Genomic DNA, 19,932 nt, shown 5'->3' with positions numbered 1-19,932 from the left:
CCCCCCTTTTTTTAATTTTAGAAAAAAAAGGGCCCCGGTGTTTTTTTAAAATTTAAATACTTAAAATTTAGGGGGTTTTTTTATAGGGGTTAGGGGGGCCGGTTTTTGGGGGTTAGTGGGGGTTTTTTTCCTTTTGGGGGGGGTTTGGGGGGCCCTTTTGGGGGGGGGTCGGGGGTGGGGGGGTTAGGGTGGGGGGGGGGTTGGGGGGGAGGGGGGAGGGGGGGCTGGTAAAGGGCTGGCCCGGGGGGGGGGGGGGGTGGGTGGTGGGGGGGGTTCCCGTAGGGGGGGTTTTGGGGGGGTTGGGGGGGGAGGGGCTGGTAGGGGGCCCGGTCCTGGGGGTGGGGTGGGGTGGTTTGGGGGGGTTTTGGGGGGATGGGGGGGGGGGCTGGGGGGGATGTTCAGGAGGGGTGGTATTGGGGCTGGTCGTGGGGCTGGTGTGGGGGGCTGTTGTTTGGGGGGGGGCCCGTAGGGGCGGGTAGTGGGGGGTTGGGAGTGAGGGGTGGTCAGTGAGGGGGGCTGGTTGGGGGGAGGGGGGGGGGGGCTGGGGCGTGAGGGGCTGGTAGGAGGGGTGGTTTGGGGGTTGGGGGGCGGTCAGGAGGGGTGGTCGGGGGGGCTGGGCCTGGGGGTGGTAATGGGGGCTGGTCGTGAGGGGGCTGGTTTTGGGGGTTTTGGGGGTGGTGGGGGGGGGGGGGGGGGGGCGGGGTTTTAGGAGGGGGTGGTTTAAGGGCTGGCGGAGGGGGGGTTAGGGGGGTGGGAGGGGGGGGGGGGGGGGGGGGGTTTTGGGGGGGGGTCGGGGTTTGGGGGGGCTGGGGGGGTGGAGGGCCCGGCGTGGGGGCTGGGGGTGGGGGCGTGGTTGGGTTATGAGGGGGGTTGGGGGGGGGGGAGGGGGGACGTATTCCCAAAAGGGGGGGGGGCCCCGGGGGGTTAAAAAGGGGTTAGAAGGGGGGTCGAAAAACTTGGGGGCCCGGTTAAAATTTGGGGGGGGGGTTTTTTGGGGGGGTGGGGTGGTGGGGGGGGGGGGCAAGGGGGGTGGTTCCCAAAGGGGTTGGGGGGGTTGGGGGAGGGGGGGGGAAAAAGGGGGTTATTTGGGGGGGGGGGGTTTAGGAAGGGGGGTTATTTTGGGGGGGGTTTTGTGGGGGCGGGAAAAGGGGGGGGGGGGGGGTTTTTTTTGGGGGGGGGGGAGGTGGTTTTAGGGGGGGGGGGGGGGGAAAAAAAAAACCCCCTTTCCCCTTTTTTTAAAATTTTTGGGGCCCCCGGCCTTTTTGGGGGGGGAAAAAAAGGGGGGGAGGTGGCAATTTTTTTTGGGGGGGGCGGCCCGGAGGGGCCCCGGGGAAAAACCGGGGACCCCAAAAATTTGGGGGCCCCTTTTGGGGGGGTTTTAGGGGTTTTTTCAAGGGGGTTTTTTCGTTTTTCCCTTTTCCCCTTTTGGGGGCCCCACCCCATAGGGGGGTTTTTGGGGGGGCAAGGGCCTGTGCTGGAAACCCCGGGGGGTTTGGGGGTTTTTGGGGGGGCCGTGGGGGGGGGTGGGGGGTCTTGGGGGGGGGGGTGGGGTTTTTTCTGGTGTAAAAGTGAGGACGGGTCGTAGGGGCGGGAAAGAAGAGAAAAAGGGGGGGGGGAAAGGAAAGGGACTGATTCCAAACAGGTTTTGAACAAAAAGGGGATTTAGACTGTGTTATTAAGATTGGGCTCCTTTAGAAACAATAACTATTGTTGCTAGGTTACCGGGGCCCCATAATGGGGAGTAAATATTTATTGTGTGTGTGAAAAAAAGGGGGGCCCCCATGGTACATGGTCCCAATGGTCCTTTCCGGTTCTAAACTGTAAACTGCCCAAGCAACTGTTATTTGGACTGTAAGTGATCTTTAATTAAAGGTATTATTGTTGTTTTCTCGTTGTTGTTGGTATTTAGTTTGGTTAGAGCTTATTCTTTTTACAATGATTTCAAAGAAAATAATGGTTTGATGAAATTTAATATACAAAGAACAAATTGAAATATTTACATTAACCATCAGAAAATATTGCTTTGTTTTTTTTTTTTTAATTTTATTTGTTTTTTAAAACAGAGCATTTTTGTCCGTCCGCAAAAAAAAAGATTTGGGAGAGAAAATTTAACATACGAAAGGAAATGGGGGGGTAGCAGCTAATGGAAAATTCAAGTCCGGATTCCAAACTAAAAACCCAAGCTTGAAAAAACCCCAAAATTTATAATTTTAAAAATTTTTCACAGTAATTGAAAAACACAAATTTCCGATTTTTAATAACACCCTAATTTTCTTAATTGTTTTAAAAATTTTTCTTTAGGGTTTTAAACAGACTGCAGGTGTGTTAAACCCCGTTTCTAGGTTACCAGACCCCCGCAGATTTTGGGGTTAACCGTGCTAGGTTTCCCGATGAGAGTGTTGTTAACCGTTTTCTAGGTTCCAGACTCCAGAAAATTGGTTTAAACCCGTTGCGTTACCGATCCCAAAAGTGTGTTAAACCCGTTTTCTATTACCAGATCCAGAGTGTGTTAACCTGTTGCTAGGTTACCAGACTCGCAGAGTGTGTTAACCTGTTGCTAGGTTACCAGACTCGCAGAGTGTGTTAACCTGTTGTAGGTTACCGGACTCGCAGAGTGTGTTAAAACCCGTTGTAGGTTCCAGATCGCAGAGTGTGTAACCTGTTGCTAAATTTCCGACTCGCGGGTGTTAAACCCGTTGCTAGGTTTTCCAGTGCAGAGTGTGTTAACTGTTTTCTAGGTTACCCGACCGCAGTGAGCTACATGTTTTCCCCTAGTCTCTCCCCACCTCCACCATGTTTCCATCTCATTAAAATTTCCATTAGAACCAGTGGCGGTTAGAAAGTGGTCCCCCCTGCTAGCCTTTTTTCCAAGTTTCATCTCAATCTGGGAACTGGTCTGGGAGACAGATCTTTGTTTGTTGCGGGGGGGATGAGGAATAGTGGGTTCCCGGGCGAAAGTCCGGAGTATAGTCACTGCGTTCTCCCCTTCCTTGGGGCCTGGGGGAAAAAAAGTTGAAAGGGGTGGGTTTATGGTGTTTTAGACGGGATTTTTGATCCTCAAGTTTGTTGGGCCTTCCTCGCAATACGGACCACTTTGAGGAAGTCCTGTCCACGTAGATAAAAAGACTGCGCTCCCCCTTCATTTTTTTTTTTTAAAAATTCACTTTCTAAAATTTATGGGGGTTAACAAAACCAACAGCCCCCAATTTTTTTTTTCCCCGGGGGGGGAAAAAAGGGGGTTTTTGGGGGGGGCCCCCTTTTTTTTTTTTAAAACCCCCCCGGGGGGGGTTTTTTTTTTTCCCCCTTTAAATTTTTCCCCCCGGGGGTTTTTAAAATTTTTAAAGGGGGTTTTTTAAATTTTTTTTAACCCGGGTTTTTTTTGGGGGGCCCCCTTTTGGGGCCCGGTTTTTTGGGGTTTTTTTTTTCCCTTTCCCCCCCCCAAAAGGGTTTTTTTAAAAAATTTTTTTTTTTAAAAAAGGGGGTTTTAAAAAGTTGGGGGGGCCCCCCCGGGGGTTTTTTTCCCCCCGGGGGTTTTTAAAAACCCCCCTGGGGAAAAAACCCTTTTTTTTTTAAAAATTTTTCCTTTTTTTCCCCCCGGGGGGGGGGGGTTGGGGTTTTTTTTCCCCTTAAAAACCCCCCCTTTTTTTTTTTTGGGGGGGCCGGGTTTTTTGGGGTTTGGGGGGTTTTTTTGGGGGGCCCGGGGGGTTTCCTTTTCCTTAATTTTTTTCCGGGGAAAACCCCCTTTTTGGGGGGCCCCCCCTTTTTTTTTTAAAAAAAAGTTTTTTTCCCCCAAAAAAAAATTGGGGGGGTTTTTCCCTTTTTTTTTTGGGTTTTTTTTTTAAAATTTTTTTTTTTAAAAAATTTGGGGGGTTTTTCAGGGAAACCCTTTTAAAGGGGGGGGCCCCTTTTGGGGGGGTTTTGGGTGGGACCCGGGGGGCCCCCCTTTTTTGGGGGGGGGGGGTTTGGGGGGGGGGGGAAAAAAAGGGGGGGAAAAAAAAAAAAGGGGGGGTTTTTTGGGGGGTGGGGTTTTCCTTTCCCCGGGGGGGTTTTTTTTTCCCCTTTTTTTTTTTTGGGGAAAAAGGGGGGGGTTTTTGGGGGGGGGGTTTTTTGGGAACCAAAAAAAAAAAAGGGGGGGGGGGCCCCCCGGGGTTTGGGGGGGTTTTTTTTAAAAAAAATTTTTTTTTTTTTTTTTTGGGGGGGTTTTTTTTTTTTGGGTTTTGGGGGGTTTTGGGGGGGGGGGGGGGGTTTGGGAAAAAAAATTAAAGGGGGGGGGTTTTAAAAAGGTTTTGGGGGGGGGGGAAAAAAGGGGGGGGGGGGGGGGGGGAAAAAAATTTGGGGGGGGGTTTGGGGGGGGGGGGGGAGGTTTGGGGGTTTTTAAAAAAGGGTTTTAAAAAAGGGTTTTTTTTGGGGAAAAAAGGGGGGGGGAAAAAGGGGGGGGGTTTTGGGGGGAAAGGGGGGGAGGGTTTTAAAAAAAAGGGGGGGGGGGAAAAGGGGGGGGGGGGGTTAAAGGGGGGGGGGGGTTTTAAAAGGGGGGGGGGGTTTTTGGGGGTTTGGGGTTTTTTTGGGGGGTTTAAAAGGGGGGGGGTTTTTTGGGGGGGGGGGCCTTTAAAGGGGGGGGGGGGGGTTAAAGGGGGGGGAAAAAAGGGGGGAAAAAAGGGGTTTAAAAGGGGGGGGGGGGGGTTTTTTAAAAAAAATTTTTTTTTTTTTAAAAAAAAGGGGGAAAAGGGTTAAGGGGGGGGGGTTTTTTTAAAAAAAAGGGGGGGGGAAAAAAAGGGGGTTAAAAAAAAAAGGGGGGGGGGGGTTTTGGGGGAAAGGGAAAAAAAGGGGGGGGGGGGTTTGGGGGGGGTTTAAAATTTTTTGGGGGGTTTTTTAAAAAAGGGGAAAGGGGGGAAAAAAGGGGGGGGGGCCCAAAAAATTTTTTTTAATTTTTTTTGAACCCTTTTTAAAGGGGGCCCTTTTTTCTTTTAAAAAATTTTTTTTTTTTTTAAAAAATTTTTTAAAAAAAAAACCCCCCCAAAAAAAAAATTTTTTTTTTTACCCTTTTTTAAAAATTTTTTTAAAAAAAGGGGGCCCCTTTTTTAAAAAATTTAAAAAAAAAGGGGGGGAAAAAATTGGGGGGGGAAAAAAGGGTTTTTTTTTTTAAAAATTTTTTCCCCCCCTTTTTTTTTAAAAACCCCCAAAAAATTTTTTTACCCCCAAAAAAAAACAAAATAAGGGGGTTTTAAAAAAAATTCCCAAACCCCCCCCCCTTTAAAAATTTTTTTTGGGAAAACAAAAAAAATTTTTTTGGGGGGTTTTTCCCCAAAACCCCCAAAAAATTGGGCCCCCCAAACCCCAAAAATTTTTTCCCCCCCTTTTTCCCCCCGGGGGGAAAAAAAATTTTTTTTTGTTTTTGTTTTGGCCCCTTTTCCCCCAAAAAAAGGAAAAAACCTTTTTTTTTTTTTTTTTCCCCCCCCAAAAATTTTTTTTTTTTGGGTTTTTTTAAAATTTTTTTTCCCCAAAAAAAAAAGGGGGTTTTTTTTAAAAAAAAATTAAAACCCGGGTTAAAAAGGGGAAAAAAACTTAAAATTTTTTTAAAAGGGGGGTTTTTTTTTTTTTTTATTTGGTTTTTTTTTAAAAAAAAAAAAAAATTTTTTTTGGGAAAAACCCCCCTTTTTTTTTAAAAATTTTTCCCCCCTTTCCCTTTAAAGGGGGGGGAAATTTCCCCAATTTTAAATTTTTTAAAAAAAAAAATTTTTTTTTTTTTTTTCCCCCCCCCCCCCCCCCCCCCCCCTTTTTTTTTTTTCCCCCCGGGGGGGAAATTTTTTTTTGGGGGGGGGTTTTTTTTTAAAAAAAAAAAATTTTTAAAAATTTTAAAAAATTTTTTTTTTTTTAAAAAAAAAAAAAAATTTTTTTTTTTTTTTTTAAAACCCTTTTTTTTTTTTTTTTTTTTGGGGGGGGGGTTTTTTTTCCCCTTTTTTTTTTGTAATTTGGAAAAAAAAGTTTTTTTTAAAAAAGGGTTTTCCCCTTAAAAGGGGGGAAAAAAAGGGGGGGGAAAAGGGCCCCCAAAAAGGTTTGGGGGGCCAAAATTGGGGGGGGGGGGGTTTTTTAAAATTTAAAATTTAAAAAAATTTCGGGGTTGGGGGTTTAAAAAACCCCCCTTTTTTTTTTTGGGGGGTTTTTGGGGGGCCCCGGGGGGGGGGTTTTTTTTTAAAAAAAAAGGGGGTTAAAAATTTTTTGGGGGGAAAAAAAGGGGGGGGGGGGGGGGGGGGGGGGGGAAAAGGGGGGAAAAAAGGGGGAAAAAAACCCGGGGGGGGGAAAAACCCCCCCCGGGGGGGGGAAAAAGGGGGGGGGGAAAAACCCCCCCAAAAAAAAAAAGGAAAAAAAAAAAAAAAAAAAGGGAAAAAAAAAGAAAAAAAGGGGGGAAAAGGGGGAAAAAAAAAAAAGGAAAAAAAAAAAAGGGAAAAAAAAAAAAAAAAGGGGGGAAAAAAAGGGGGGGAAAAAAAAAAAAAAAAAAAAAAAAGGAAAAAAAGGAAAAAAAAGAAAAAAAAAAAAAAGAAAAAAAAAGGGGAAAAAAAAAAAGGAAAAAAAGGGAAAAAAGGGGGGAAAAAGGAAAAAAGGGAAAAAAAAAAAAAAAAGGAAAAAGGGAAAAAAAGGGGGGGAAAAAGGGGGAAAAAGAAAGGGGGGGGGAAAAAAAAAAGGGAAAAACCCCGGGGGGAAAAGGGGGAAAAAAAAAAAAGGGGCAAGAAAAAAAAAGGAAAAAAAGAAAAATTCCGGGGAAAAAAAGGGCCCCCAAAGGGGAAAAAAAAAAAAAGGGGAAAAAAAAGGCCCCAAAAAAAAAGGCCCCAAAAAAGGGGAAAACCCCCCCAAAAAAAACCCGGCCCCCCCCCCCCCAACCCCCCCCCCCCCCCAACCCCCCCAAAAAAAAAAACCCCCCCCCCCCCCCCCCCCCCCCCCCCCTTTCCCCCCCCCCTCCCCCCCTTTCCCCCCCCCCCCCCCCCCCCCCCCCCCCCCTCCCCCCCCCCCCCCTTCCCCCCCCCCTTTTTTCCCCCCCCCCCCCCCCCCCCCTTCCCCCCCTTTTTTTCCCCCCTTTTTTCCCTTTTTCCCCCCCTTTTCCCCCCCCCTTTTTCCCCCCCCCCCCCTTTTTTTTCCCCTTTTTCCCAAAACCCCCCTCCCTTTTTTTCCCCTTTTTTTCCCCCCCCCCCCCCCCCCCCCCTTTTTTTTCCCCCCCCCCCCTTTTTTAAAACCCAAAAAAATTTAAAAGGGGGGGGGGGGGGGGTTTTTTGGGCCTTTTTCCAAAAAATTTAAAAAGGGGGGGGGGGGCCCAAAAAAGGGGCCCCAAAAAAAAATTTTTTAAAAAAAAAGGGGGGGGGGGGGGAAAATAAAAAAATTCCGGGGTTTTTTTTGGGTTTTTAAAAAATTTTTTTAAAAAAACCCCCCCCAAGGGAAAAAAAAATTTTAAAAGGGAAAAAAGGGGAAAGGGGGAAAAAAAGGGGGGAAAAAAAAAAGGGGGGGGGAGTCCGTTTTTTGGGGGGAAAAAAAAAAAAGGGGGGGGTTTTTTTTTTAAAAAAAAACCCAAAAATTTTTTTTTTTTAAAAAATTTTGGGGGGCGTTTTTTTCCAAATTTAAAAAAAAAAAAAGGGGAAAAAAAATTTTTTTAATTTTTAAAAAAAAAAAAAAAAACCCCCTTTTTTTTTTTTTTGGGGGGAAAACCCCCCGGGGTTTTTTTTTTTTTGGGTTTGGGGGGCCCTTTTAAAAAATTTTTTTAAAAAAAAAAAAAAATCCCCTCTCCCTCTCCCTCTCCCTCTCCCTCTCCCTCTCCCTCTCCCTCTCCCTCTCCCTCTCCCTCTCCCTCTCCCTCTCCCTCTCCCTCTCCCTCTCCCTCTCCCTCTCCCTCTCCCTCTCCCTCTCCCTCTCATATCAATACCTGAAGATACTTGTTGAAGGTAGGGTCAGGGGATTTAGGCATCATCCTCCCATTAATAAGGATTGACACAGCGAAGGGCATACTGAACACTGCCACCAGTAGATCACTTAGAACCAGACTAGCCATGAAGAGGTGAGAGGAGATGCGGCGTATCCTCAGTCGGTAGAGAGTACTCAGGAACACGCAGCTGCAAGGGGGAGTTTGTTAAGTGGACAAACAGTGTGTACTGAAGCGAAACTAAATTGGAAAATCTACTCTTGCGTGCTTGCAGAGTCTGTTTTTAGCGTTTAACATCAAAGAATAGTTCCTTGTGTTTGATATTGGGTTCTAAAATTTTCAGAATAAGAATAAACTCGGACCTGCCGAAGAAGGCGATCAAGCAGATGACGACAATAAGGACAGCACAGGCCAAGTCCGGCCCTCTAGTGAGTGAAACATCTACCAGGACAGGGGGAGTGCAGTCCTTGTGTGGACAGGATCCTTCTAGTACTCCGTCTGTCATAATGGCTACAGAGGAGATCACTGTTAGAGTTATTATAGCGGGATTAAATAATCAGAGTTTGCGATATCGTATTTAATCAAATTAATATATCGATGGAAATCAAACCTATGGATTATAGGACGACGAATAGTGCAAATGGAATAATAAATACCACTCTGATTTTTAATAAAGTAACCTCTGATTTTATTTTTAATTGTAGTTGACGAAATGAGAGTCTCCACTCAGTGTGTTAAAACATAATTCTTTGTCGACGTTTCGGCTACATGCCTTTGTCATAAACAGGACGTACTGAAAACTTACATAGCTGCAAAGATACAATATTAAAATAATCTATTAATATTACGAAATATAACAACAACAAATAACATCTTTAATCTTGAAACCCAATCACGATCACAAATTTTTTCCAAAAGAAACATAAAATGATTGACCCACTCATAAGAGCAAAACAAGATAATCAGTAACCTCTGAAAATCGGAACAAATTGTTTTAAAATATGGGTTGTCTAGTGAATGCTTGGCCAAACTCCAACATACTGACTAGTCCATGTAAATTGTGAAGATCTAAACAAACGACCGCTTCACATGAAAAGCTGGCGACCTGCTTCACCAGAGCTTGCAGTCTGCTGCATCAGAGCTGGCAGCCTGCTGCATCATGATTTGTGACTTTCAGACAGGGCTATACTGCTCAGATACATTTGTTAGAGGCTGGTCAGACAAATAAACTAATCATTGGTGAACTATTGTGGAGTCACTAGTTAACTATTGTGGAGTTAAGAACTGTTCAGCAATGATACCGATGGATTAGCTCCCAGGTATAATACTGGTAGAATGCCAGTACCATTCTGAACCAGATTCATTCTGGTAGAAGTGGGCTAGTCACAATGGTTCCCTCGCACTACCAGGCGTCTTGAGGAATTGCTTACAATAGTGCTGAATTTAAACAAAGATCCTCTCAGAACCCAATTAATGATCAAAACGAAATCAGCTGCTTGATAAGCAGACTGTGAGATGTGGCACTAAACAATATACAACCTATAGTATACAAACTAATGTTACGCGGCTTCAAAAGGTGGGCCTGTAATTTGATCAAGATCTTTTTGACAGTAAAAATGACATAACCCATCTATCTAAAACATAAAAGGAACAAATTATCAATATCACCCGCGTTAAAACTTGACTGATACAAGCTCTTTACACTTTTACACAACAATTTTTGTACAAAGTGCAGATAGAATACTACATGTGTGTCACAGTGTCACATGGGTCACACTTCGTAGTATAAAAAACAAAACTTGGTAATTACTATCTGTATCAGGATGAAGGAGGTAATTAGGCGCGAAATTCCGGTACCTAATTAGTCTATTAAGCTAATTACTGAAGGGGAAGTATACAGGATCATACTCATCAATAACAAACTACAAGGCAAAATTCATACAATTGCCGATTTAGGGATGAAGGAGTGTGCTCAGGGCTTTGAAAGTGTCATGCTCTAATAGAAATGGTGGAAAATGGTTAACTTTAGTCTCATGTCTCTATTATATATGATTTGAAATAAAAGGTTAAAGATTTTTGTGTATTTTTCGAAAATTCAGTGAAATTGAGAGCGTAAAGACGTGACAAATTCCATTTATTTCGAAAAATAAAGCTCCAATCGGTCTAAAACCATCAAGAATTACGACAAACAAATCTTAATATATATTTTGCCATAATGTGGCCATATTGCACCCCCTATAGAAATCTCACAGACCTTTGGAAGCCGATTAACCTCTTTTAGCGGTGGGGCGTATGGGCTGGAGAAAAATTGCACTAAAAATGTTTGCCCAAACATTTCAGCTGGACGCATTTTTTGTGGTTCCTGGGACTATGGAAAACACATTCCTGTAAAAAAACCTTTGTTACGAATTTATTCACAGGGTTTATTACTCTTGCCCTAACTATATGTATTTACTCCATTATAGATATGGCATAATTACCCTCTATGAAAACTTTATACCTATCAGAAAGTCATCCTCAATCCTTTAATCTAATTACATTTCCGGACCAAACTGTGACCATATCCTAATTATAAGTACTAATAAGTAGAGAATATAGATTAGCTATTGCTAATTGCTAATTGCCCAGAGAAAGCAGCCAATTAGTTTTGTTGTGGCGATTTATTGACAATTTCAAGTCGTCCAAAACTAATTTCTGTGCCAGATAGAAGGGTGATTTCACCACAATTGCAATGTTTTGCTCAATTACAAGCTAAATTAAGCAGCAAAATAAACCAAGTAAAAAAACAACACCAGCGCCGAGTAAAAACAGAGCTACTTTATTGATCATGTACTGCACTGAGTAAAAACAGCGCTACTTTATTGATTATGTACTGCACCGCAGGTCCTCTGAGATCTCCAATTTGAGATCATTAAATTGTCACAAACTGTACACATAGGATTATAACTAGGTCACGTGACTGATATTATACAATTGTATTGTTATAAGAGTCTTCGTCAGTTACAATTCCGTGGACTTTGCTCATAACAAAGATAGCAAACATTACCCCCCCCCCTCCCCCCTCGCTATGCCCTTACTTTCAACCTGTATGAGTGTATGACACTAAATGCAGAGAAACAGCGCCAAGTGACCATGTTATTTATAAAGGAGCAGGAGCAACAAACGAAGGCTAAATATAACTGTCAGGCTGAGGCTGGTTATCCAGATATCCAGATATCCAGGACACTAGTACACAAAACAACTAGTCCCAAACAGAGCAACGGTGAGAAGCAGCCGACCTGTCTCAAAAGTGCAGAGAGGAGTGAATGAGTCCGGGAGTTGACTCAGATCAGCGGGTGGAACGGACGGCTGTACAGGTGGGGGCGGGTACCAGGTGTTTATATACGTATAATGTAGCAGATATGGCGCAGATACGGTTTGAGTTATCAATTCAATTAGGTTCTGAACATATGTGCGAGGGGGGGGGGGGGGGGGGTCACGTGACATTATGTCACATATCTATTTTAGCTGTCACATAATATTATTAGGTACCCTAAAATGGGGATATTATAGTTTTAAACTAATTACAACACCACATATCTATTTTAGCTGTCACATAATATTAATAGGTACCCTAAAATGGGGATATTATAGTTTTAAACTAATTACAACACCACATATCTATTTTAGCTGTCACATAATATTAATAGGTACCCTAAAATTGAGATATTATAGGTTCTCTGAGACTATTATTGTGATTAATTTTAACATTATAAATTTCCAAATTAATATAAAAGCGCTTGGTCATCGTCTAATTCTTCAATAGGTGAGAATTCTAAATAAACAGCGAAAATGTTTGTAAAACAATAACAAATGATAAAATATTAATCGAGTGCTTCTTATTCTGATTAACATATTACAATAAACGCAAAATTTCAAGCGTAATAGAGAACGGAATGATTGAAATAGGGTAGCAAGTAGTAATTATACTAAATACACTACTTTTGCGCAGTGGAGCACTAGTCAGTATAGTGGAGCAGTAGTCAGTAGTCTAAAACTATAATTATATATACAGCAGCGCGTTTAAAACTTTAATAGGTTTGATCATTTAAGATTCAGTAAAATATTGTGAAGATTCCAAAAAAGGTATAAATTAAGAGTGAGTGTGAAACAGAAAATAAATCGGCAACGCTCAATGTACACAGTTGCAGTGTTCACAAAATTTGAACTTCGAATCTTTGGATTTTTTAAATTTTGGAAAACCAGATAGGCTGACAGAGCCACAGAAAGGAAAAATCACAAAAGTAAACTTAATTTAATAATCCTCACCCCATCACCATTCAGTCACGTGATACAGTTCTGCTTTCCCACAAGCTGCTCAACAAACTATTATCTCAAGGTGTGAGACTGATATTATCTCTGAGAAGGTGGTTCGTATACATATTGATATATTTATATATAAATCTGAGAGTCACGGAAACTTAAATATTTACTCGTCAGTAATCAACAAATACTTAGTTTTTAACAAATAACAGGCATTCTTTTCCGTTTATTTGGTTGATTCGACCAAAAGGTTGAATAAACATTCAAATAGCCCTGGTTAAAGGAAGCGACCACCAGACTGAAGCAACCTGGTAGTGCTGGGGTCCAGACTATACGGCGTAATACTCTACGGCAGCGCCCGGCGCCGTACAAACCGGGACGGCGTGGGGGTGTGAAAAAAACAGGACTCTACAGCGGCAAATATTATTTTCCTATTTTCGATCAAAATGTATTTAATTAGGATATTCGAAAGTCAGTTTTTAATATTAAATAGTAGGGGAACTTATAACGACTGAAGCAGAGTAGGGGAACTTATTACAACTGAAGCAGAGTGGTACAGGGAACTCGTAATATTTGATAGTCGGCAATTTACCACAGCGGTAACAAGCTAACTGCAGTTACGAGCTAAAGAGGAAGGATAAGGTCCCAGCGCGCTTCCAACTTACATTTAATACATTAATGTAATAATACTTTCCAGCACTGTGATGATGCAGAATGTAGAACAACGATACCAATTATGTGGCTGTAGAATTAATAATATATCACGTGCCATTTAGTTTGGGACTCAAGGTTCCTATTTCGAGAATTCAATGGCTGTAAAAAATTTACGAGCGTCAGACGGCTGTGATGCAGAAGGTAAATCGAAAAAAAAACAAACAAACTTTATTCCTACGATAGCTAATACGCAGGTGTATAATTATAAATCGTCCCATTGATGAACTTTATAGACGACAACAAATCTGCGAACAAATCTGCGAACAGGTGCTCCTTTTCACCGAAAATAGTCTCATAATAGTGCTACTGCTAGCACTGCTAGCATTTCCACGACTCATGAGAGAGAAATGGAAATTTAATGTTTTTAAAAGAATGATGATATTAGTCCCGGGTCTTTAGCACATAATAAGATGATGCGCTATTTAGTCAGGACGGTCTCTTTTTTATTACTATAAGTTACTACTTTATTTACCTGGCAACGAAAAGGGATCTTGCGCTGCAGAATCATTTCTGACAAATGAAAATACTGCCAGACATCTAGGTGAGCAAGATGATGAAAAAGATCGACCCCTGATAGACTAGGTTGTCCAGTAATTTCAAGAAAGTGGGAGGCTATGATTTGTATAGAACACTATGAAGGTAATATCAGCTACTAGTACTACTAGGACAGGGGGCAAGGTGTTCTATGAGAGTGGGACTGTGAGAATCATTAGTCTACAGTATATATCATATTATATATAGATATCATAGCACATTGGCTTATCGTCACAAGTCACTTATAATAACAGATACACAGATACTGGACCTGAATATTCATCACCGCCTCTCTATCCATCTGATTGTGGCAAAAACAAACGTAATGTTCCTGTTTAGCCCTTCCATTGTTTTGGGATGAATATAATGCATGTTGCACGGATATGGTGAATATGACGGATATTTGGCGGATATGATGCATATCAGAGTATTGGTAGTATAATGTTAGTGGGGGGGGGGGGGGGGGGGTTCTAACCTATCAAATACAAGACGTATAAATAGACACCAATACCACTTCAGTAAAATAATTATTGTATTGAGTTACATCATATTCATACATATTGGAATTGTAAAATTGCATTATAAAATATATATTTATATATTAGAATTTTGATGTTTATCGCTTAAACCGTCAACCGATTGATGCTTGAACCGTTTTGCCTTTATCCATATAATACATATACATGATATAACCCCGCGACAAAGACGTCGCGATAATGGCTCACGTGGAGTGTTAATGATGGAAAATATAAAGATTTAGTCAGGAATAATGTAAGATTGGGGAAGTGTCGGTCAGCAGTGCATCCCCCCTGCCCCTGCCCTCCCCTGGGGTCAACAGTGCAGCCCCCCCCCTGGGGTCAGCAGTGCAGCCCCCCTGGCTACGTGCCTGCAGTCAGCAGTGCAGCCCCCTGCCCCATCCCCCCACCTGCCCCCCCCCCCGGCCCCCTGGGGTCAGCAGTGCGCTTTCGCATTGCCGGTAAAACGGTCGTACCTAAATTCTAACCCCACTCTCAAGCCTTACCCTATACAACCGATGGTAGTTTCGGCTCACTCTACGTAATCGATCAGTTTGTACTTTGTCTTGATCTTTACTTTGGGGTTGTCTAGTGTCTACCGCATGGATTTTAGGGCATAAAGATTAAAGAAGCATAATTGGGTTCTGCTGCTAGGCCTAAACTGAAACAGGAAACATCATCCGTCTGGTCGTATACTTATAGCTCTTAGAAATGCGGAACTCATATTACGTAATTACAAACTATGGCTTATAAGGATTAATATCATAATTGATAATGCCAAAATAAAAGCCCAATCTACGTATATCTGTGACCCTGATCTTGAGGTGACGTACGACACCTCGTTAACCCAATTAGTGTCTGGAAGGCTGCAAATGTTCACATACCATAAACACTTATAAAGATTCTTAAGGAGTTGTGCGAGATGAATTATGAGGACTACCAGATCCTGGTGGAACCTAAGCGATCCATAACATCACGACAAATGGATATCAGTTCCTTATTTTGGAACTGAAAAGATAAAATATAAGTGCAGCGTAATTAGACAAAGTGAGGATCACATCGCACGACAAGTATAACTAGTAGCGCGACACATCACAAGTATAACTAGTAGCGCGACACATCACAAGTATAACTAGTAGCGCGACACATCACAATTATAACTAGTAGCGCGACACATCACAAGTATAACTAGTAGCGCGACACATCACAAGTATAATTAGTAGTGCGACACATCACAAGTATAACTAGTAGCGCGACACATCACAAGTATAACTAGTAGCGCGACACATCACAATTATAACTAGTAGCGCGACACATCACAAGTATAACTAGTAGCGCGACACATCACAAGTTTATCTAGTCGCGCGACACATCACAAGTTTATCTAGTCGCGCGACACATCACAAGTATAACTAGTCGCGTGACACATCACAAGTATAACTAGTACAATTGTGTAAGGACCTATTTCAAGATCCCCATCTTCTTAAAAAGCACTTTTCATTGCAAACTCTTCTCCCTTTACCTACGACATAAAAAGAGAAAAATAAATATTTTGTCATCAGATTAAGTTGCGACTCTGAGTACTGATGAGATGAATAGTGGCAACACCGCGATTAGTTGCTAAGAGGCATTCCTTGCTCATATAACATTTATAACTCTAACGACAAATGAACACGATTTGATCAATCAAATTTACCCTTTGGGGCGGTATTATAGTAGGGGTGCATATATAAACTTTAACTTTCTAATAATGCTCCCCACCATTATTAATGTGATCGCACCAGAATCCTCTATTTAAGCGATCTTAGGATGCCAATCAGTAAAATTGAGCGAACGTTTCAAAATCTTGCTCAAGCAAATCACATGCTGCAGTGAATATTGTACAGGTATGGGAACATGAATCAAATCAAATGTAGTGTCAGGTCGCGCTACTAGTTACTATAGTTACATGGTCACAGCAGCCGTTACCATGGTTTCAAGATGTCACCTGATTATCCTCACTGTGAAACTATCACGAACATTCTCTTTATTATTCTAGTTACTTGTAATTTAAGTTACTTGTAAGTACTAACTACTTGGTTACTATGGTTACTAACTACTTGGTAACTATGGTTACTAACTACAATCACTACAACCACCATCCACCAGTCACCAATAATCGCGGTCACTAAGGGGCGAGGAACTACACGTACAATGTTCAAGACACATTTATTCTATAAAATGGATTGCTTCACTCTTGTTTGACAGTTTGTATGACTTCAATAAATTATATTTTACAAATCACCCCAATTTGCCGAGCAACGTGACATCAAGTTTAATTAAATGGAAAAGTGGTAGAGCCTCAGCAGAGCCTGCTATTACAAGAATTAGAGTTAATAAATCTTAATACCTCAAAACGTTTTTTTCAAAAAGATATTATCTACAATTTATAAATCCAGCAGTAAATTCAAATACGATTTAATAATTTTGTTGCAACTTTGCAAGTGAAACAGAAAGTTTGAGAAACCACCAATCTAGGAATAATCCAGGAATACCACCTAGATAACTTAGTTTAAATAGTTGGTTCATGTACCAGCAATTAGGTCGACACACGGTTAAAGCACTAAACAGTACAAAAAAAGTCGAAAAAGAGAAGAGAAAGCGGAAAGAGGAGGCGTTAAAACAGAAAAGACAGTTATAACAGAACAGATATCGTAAAAACTGAGATCAGAAGATAGCGTCGAAACAAAACAGAGAGCGTCAGAACAAAACAGAGAGCGTCAGAACAAAACAGAGAGCATCAAAATAAAACATATAGCGTCACTGCGTCAGAACAAAACAGAGAGCATCAAAACAAAACGGAGAGCGTCAAAACAAAACAGAGAGCATCAGAACAAAACAGAGAGCGTCAAAACAAAACAGAGAGCGTCAGAACAAAACAGAGAGCGTCAAAACAAAACAGAGAGCGTCAGAACAAAACAGAGAGCGTCACTGCGTCAGAACAAAACAGAGAGCGTCACTGCGTCAGAACAAAACAGAGAGCATCAGAACAAAACAGAGAGCGTCAGAACAAAACAGAGCGTCAGAACAAAACAGAGAGCGTCAAAACAAAACAAAGAGCATCAGAACACGCTGTCCTTATTAAGGTGAGCTGGTTTTGAGTGAGAGTAGGTAAGCAGGTTGGTAGGCAGTGAGAGCTAGTCTGCTAGTAGCAGGTGGTTATCAGATGTATCGATATAGCAGGGTCCTGCCATTATATTGGGAACTGTGGGTCAGGCTCTCTCTCTCTCTCTCCCTCTGTGGGTCAGGCTGCTCCTTTCAATGGTATCGCTACCTGCTAATCAGAAAACTACTGAAAGCAGACACCGATACACGTATCAGAGCTTATCTTGAGCTACTTTACGGTCGGCTGCACCCATCCAGCTACTAAATGGTGCGTATTCTGAGCAATGTTAATTTGGGTACATTTCGAGTGTGAAGGTAAGAGGGGGTGAGGGGTGGAGGGGGGTGGAGGGGGTGGAGGGGGTGGAGGGGGTGGAGGGGGTTTTAGCCCGGTATTTTTGATGATTGAGAGAGCAGCCCCAACAAACGGGGGGGGGGGGGGGGGGGGGGGGGGGGGGGTTGCTAACTCAGACAACGATCACCGTTGTCCGCGAGGTAGCCATGACCATATTTGGCCCATTTGTGGACAAAAATTGCCATGAAAACCAAGCTTATGGTTGCTCTACGGCTCGTAAATTGTGGCCAAATAAAATAATTTTCAGCGTATTAATAATAATATCAATATTTTTTAGTAAGACTTACTTCTATTTACATGGATGTGAAGGTAAGCCGAAACGGAAGCCTAAGGCTAAAGTATGTTTTATTATCAATTATGTTTTATAAATATGAGTTTGGCAGGAAATTTGTATCTTGACGTTAGTGCTGGCAAGCATGACCGTGCCTTTTATACATGACATGATATAGAGATAATTACCTTATAACCCCCTCCTTTATTAATATTACAACCTTTTCACTCACTTCATTTCACTCAATTCACTTCATATTTTATTACTACAGTATCTGCCAAAACCAACATGGCCCATGTAGGAAGGGGCCTTGACGTTGTTTCCCACTTGGCGTTGTTTTCCCATTTTACGTTGTTTCCCACTTGACGTTTTTTTCCCACTTGACGTTGTTTCCCACTTGACGTTGTTTCCCACTTGACGTTGTTTCCCACTTGACGTTGTTTCCCACTTGACGTTGTTTCCCACTTTACGTTGTTTCCCACTTGACGTTGTTTCCCACTTGACGTTGATTCCCACTTAAAGTTGTTTCCCACTTGACGTTGTTTCCCACTTGACGTTGTTTCCCACTTGACGTTGTCTCCCACTTGACGTTGTTTCCCACTTGACGTTGTTTCCCACTTGACGTTGTTTCCCACTTGACGTTGTTTCCCACTTGACGTTGTTTCCCACTTGACGTTGTTTCCCACTTGACGTTGTATTTCCTGCATTCCAAGCTGACGGCCTTCACTCTAAAAACCTACCTTTAGTGAAGGCCGATGGTCAACAAATAACGATGTTAGAGCTTGGTGTGAACAAATTCTGACCTCCTTTTACACCATTGGTGATTGGAGACTCTAGCAAATGCGAGAGGAAAGACCCCGGGGAGGGCACAATTGGTTTTCGTAGGTTGCATATTTATTTTATTTTTTTATTTTAATTAAAAACATTTTTAAAACAATGAATTAGAATATTTTGAACTAAAGTAAAATAAACTTTCTGAACGACTTTTGATGAATTTCTGAATGAAGAAAAAAAAAATCAAAAAATAGTGAAGGGGGTATAAAGGGTAGCGGCGGTGCTGGGAGCAAAGAAATCAGCTTGATTTGATTTTATGTGATTATGTCTTGTTGTATGCTGAAAGTTGCAGGAGTTAAAATAATATGAGAACTCTAGCAAACCTCACTGTAGCCTAGCGGACAAACAAAGACCATGGGTGCAAAACAAATCATCTTGAACTTATAAGTGACCTCTAATTAATTTGGAATATCATGGGTACGTGGGTTTTAGATGAGCAATTGTTTGAATGTACAGTAAAAACGCGATATAACGAACACTTTGGCGGAAAGAAAGTATTATCAATTATGGTTAATCAGGTTTTTGATTTTTTGAGTCTCAGTCACGCAGTTCTGTACCATTAATACTTTAATAACATGTGACATAATTTTAGCAAAATTCACTTTGAAGCAAATACACGTTTTAAAGAGAAGACTGTCTGACTTACATTAGTAATTTAGTCGACTTCTAAATGAAAAGGGGAGTCTGTGTGCGGGGAGTCTGTGTAGAGGGAGTCTGTGTAGAGGGAGTCTGTGTAGAGGGAGTCTGTGTAGAGGGAGTCTGTGTAGAGGGAGTCTGTGTAGAGGGAGTCTGTGTAGAGGGAGTCTGTGTAGAGGGAGTCTGTGTAGAGGGGGTCTGTGTAGAGGGGGTCTGTGTAGAGGGAGTCTGTGTAGAGGGAGTCTGTGTAGAGGGAGTCTGTGTAGAGGGAGTATGTGTAGAGGGAGTCTGTGTAGAGGGAGTATGTGTAGAGGGAGTCTGTGTAGAGGGGGTCTGTGTAGAGGGAGTCTGTGTAGAGGGAGTCTGTGTAGAGGGAGTCTGTGTAGAGGGAGTCTGTGTAGAGGGAGTCTGTGTAGAGGGAGTCTGTGTAGAGGGAGTCTGTGTAGAGAGAGTCTGTGTAGGGGGAGTTTGTGTAGAGGGAGCAGGTTTAGAGGGAGTCTGTGTAGAGGGAGTACAAAGGGAGCAAAATATAAAGCTTTTTGTGAATGAAAATAAGCAGCCGATACTATATATACCAGTAATAGTATTGAGTATATCTAACGTGTATCAATGTTATATAATATATATATAATACTAGAGGCACAATAAAACATTACAACGACCGCAATCTAAGCGAAAAGCGAATAGTAATCAGTAATCTACAGTCAATATCAAGCAGGCAGCAAGC

Source organism: Bolinopsis microptera, chromosome 2, assembly GCF_026151205.1.
Source record: "Bolinopsis microptera isolate Bmic1 chromosome 2, MBARI_Bmic_1.0, whole genome shotgun sequence".
NCBI classification, from domain to species: Eukaryota; Metazoa; Ctenophora; class Tentaculata; order Lobata; family Bolinopsidae; genus Bolinopsis; species Bolinopsis microptera.
This window is presented reverse-complemented; position numbering follows the sequence as displayed.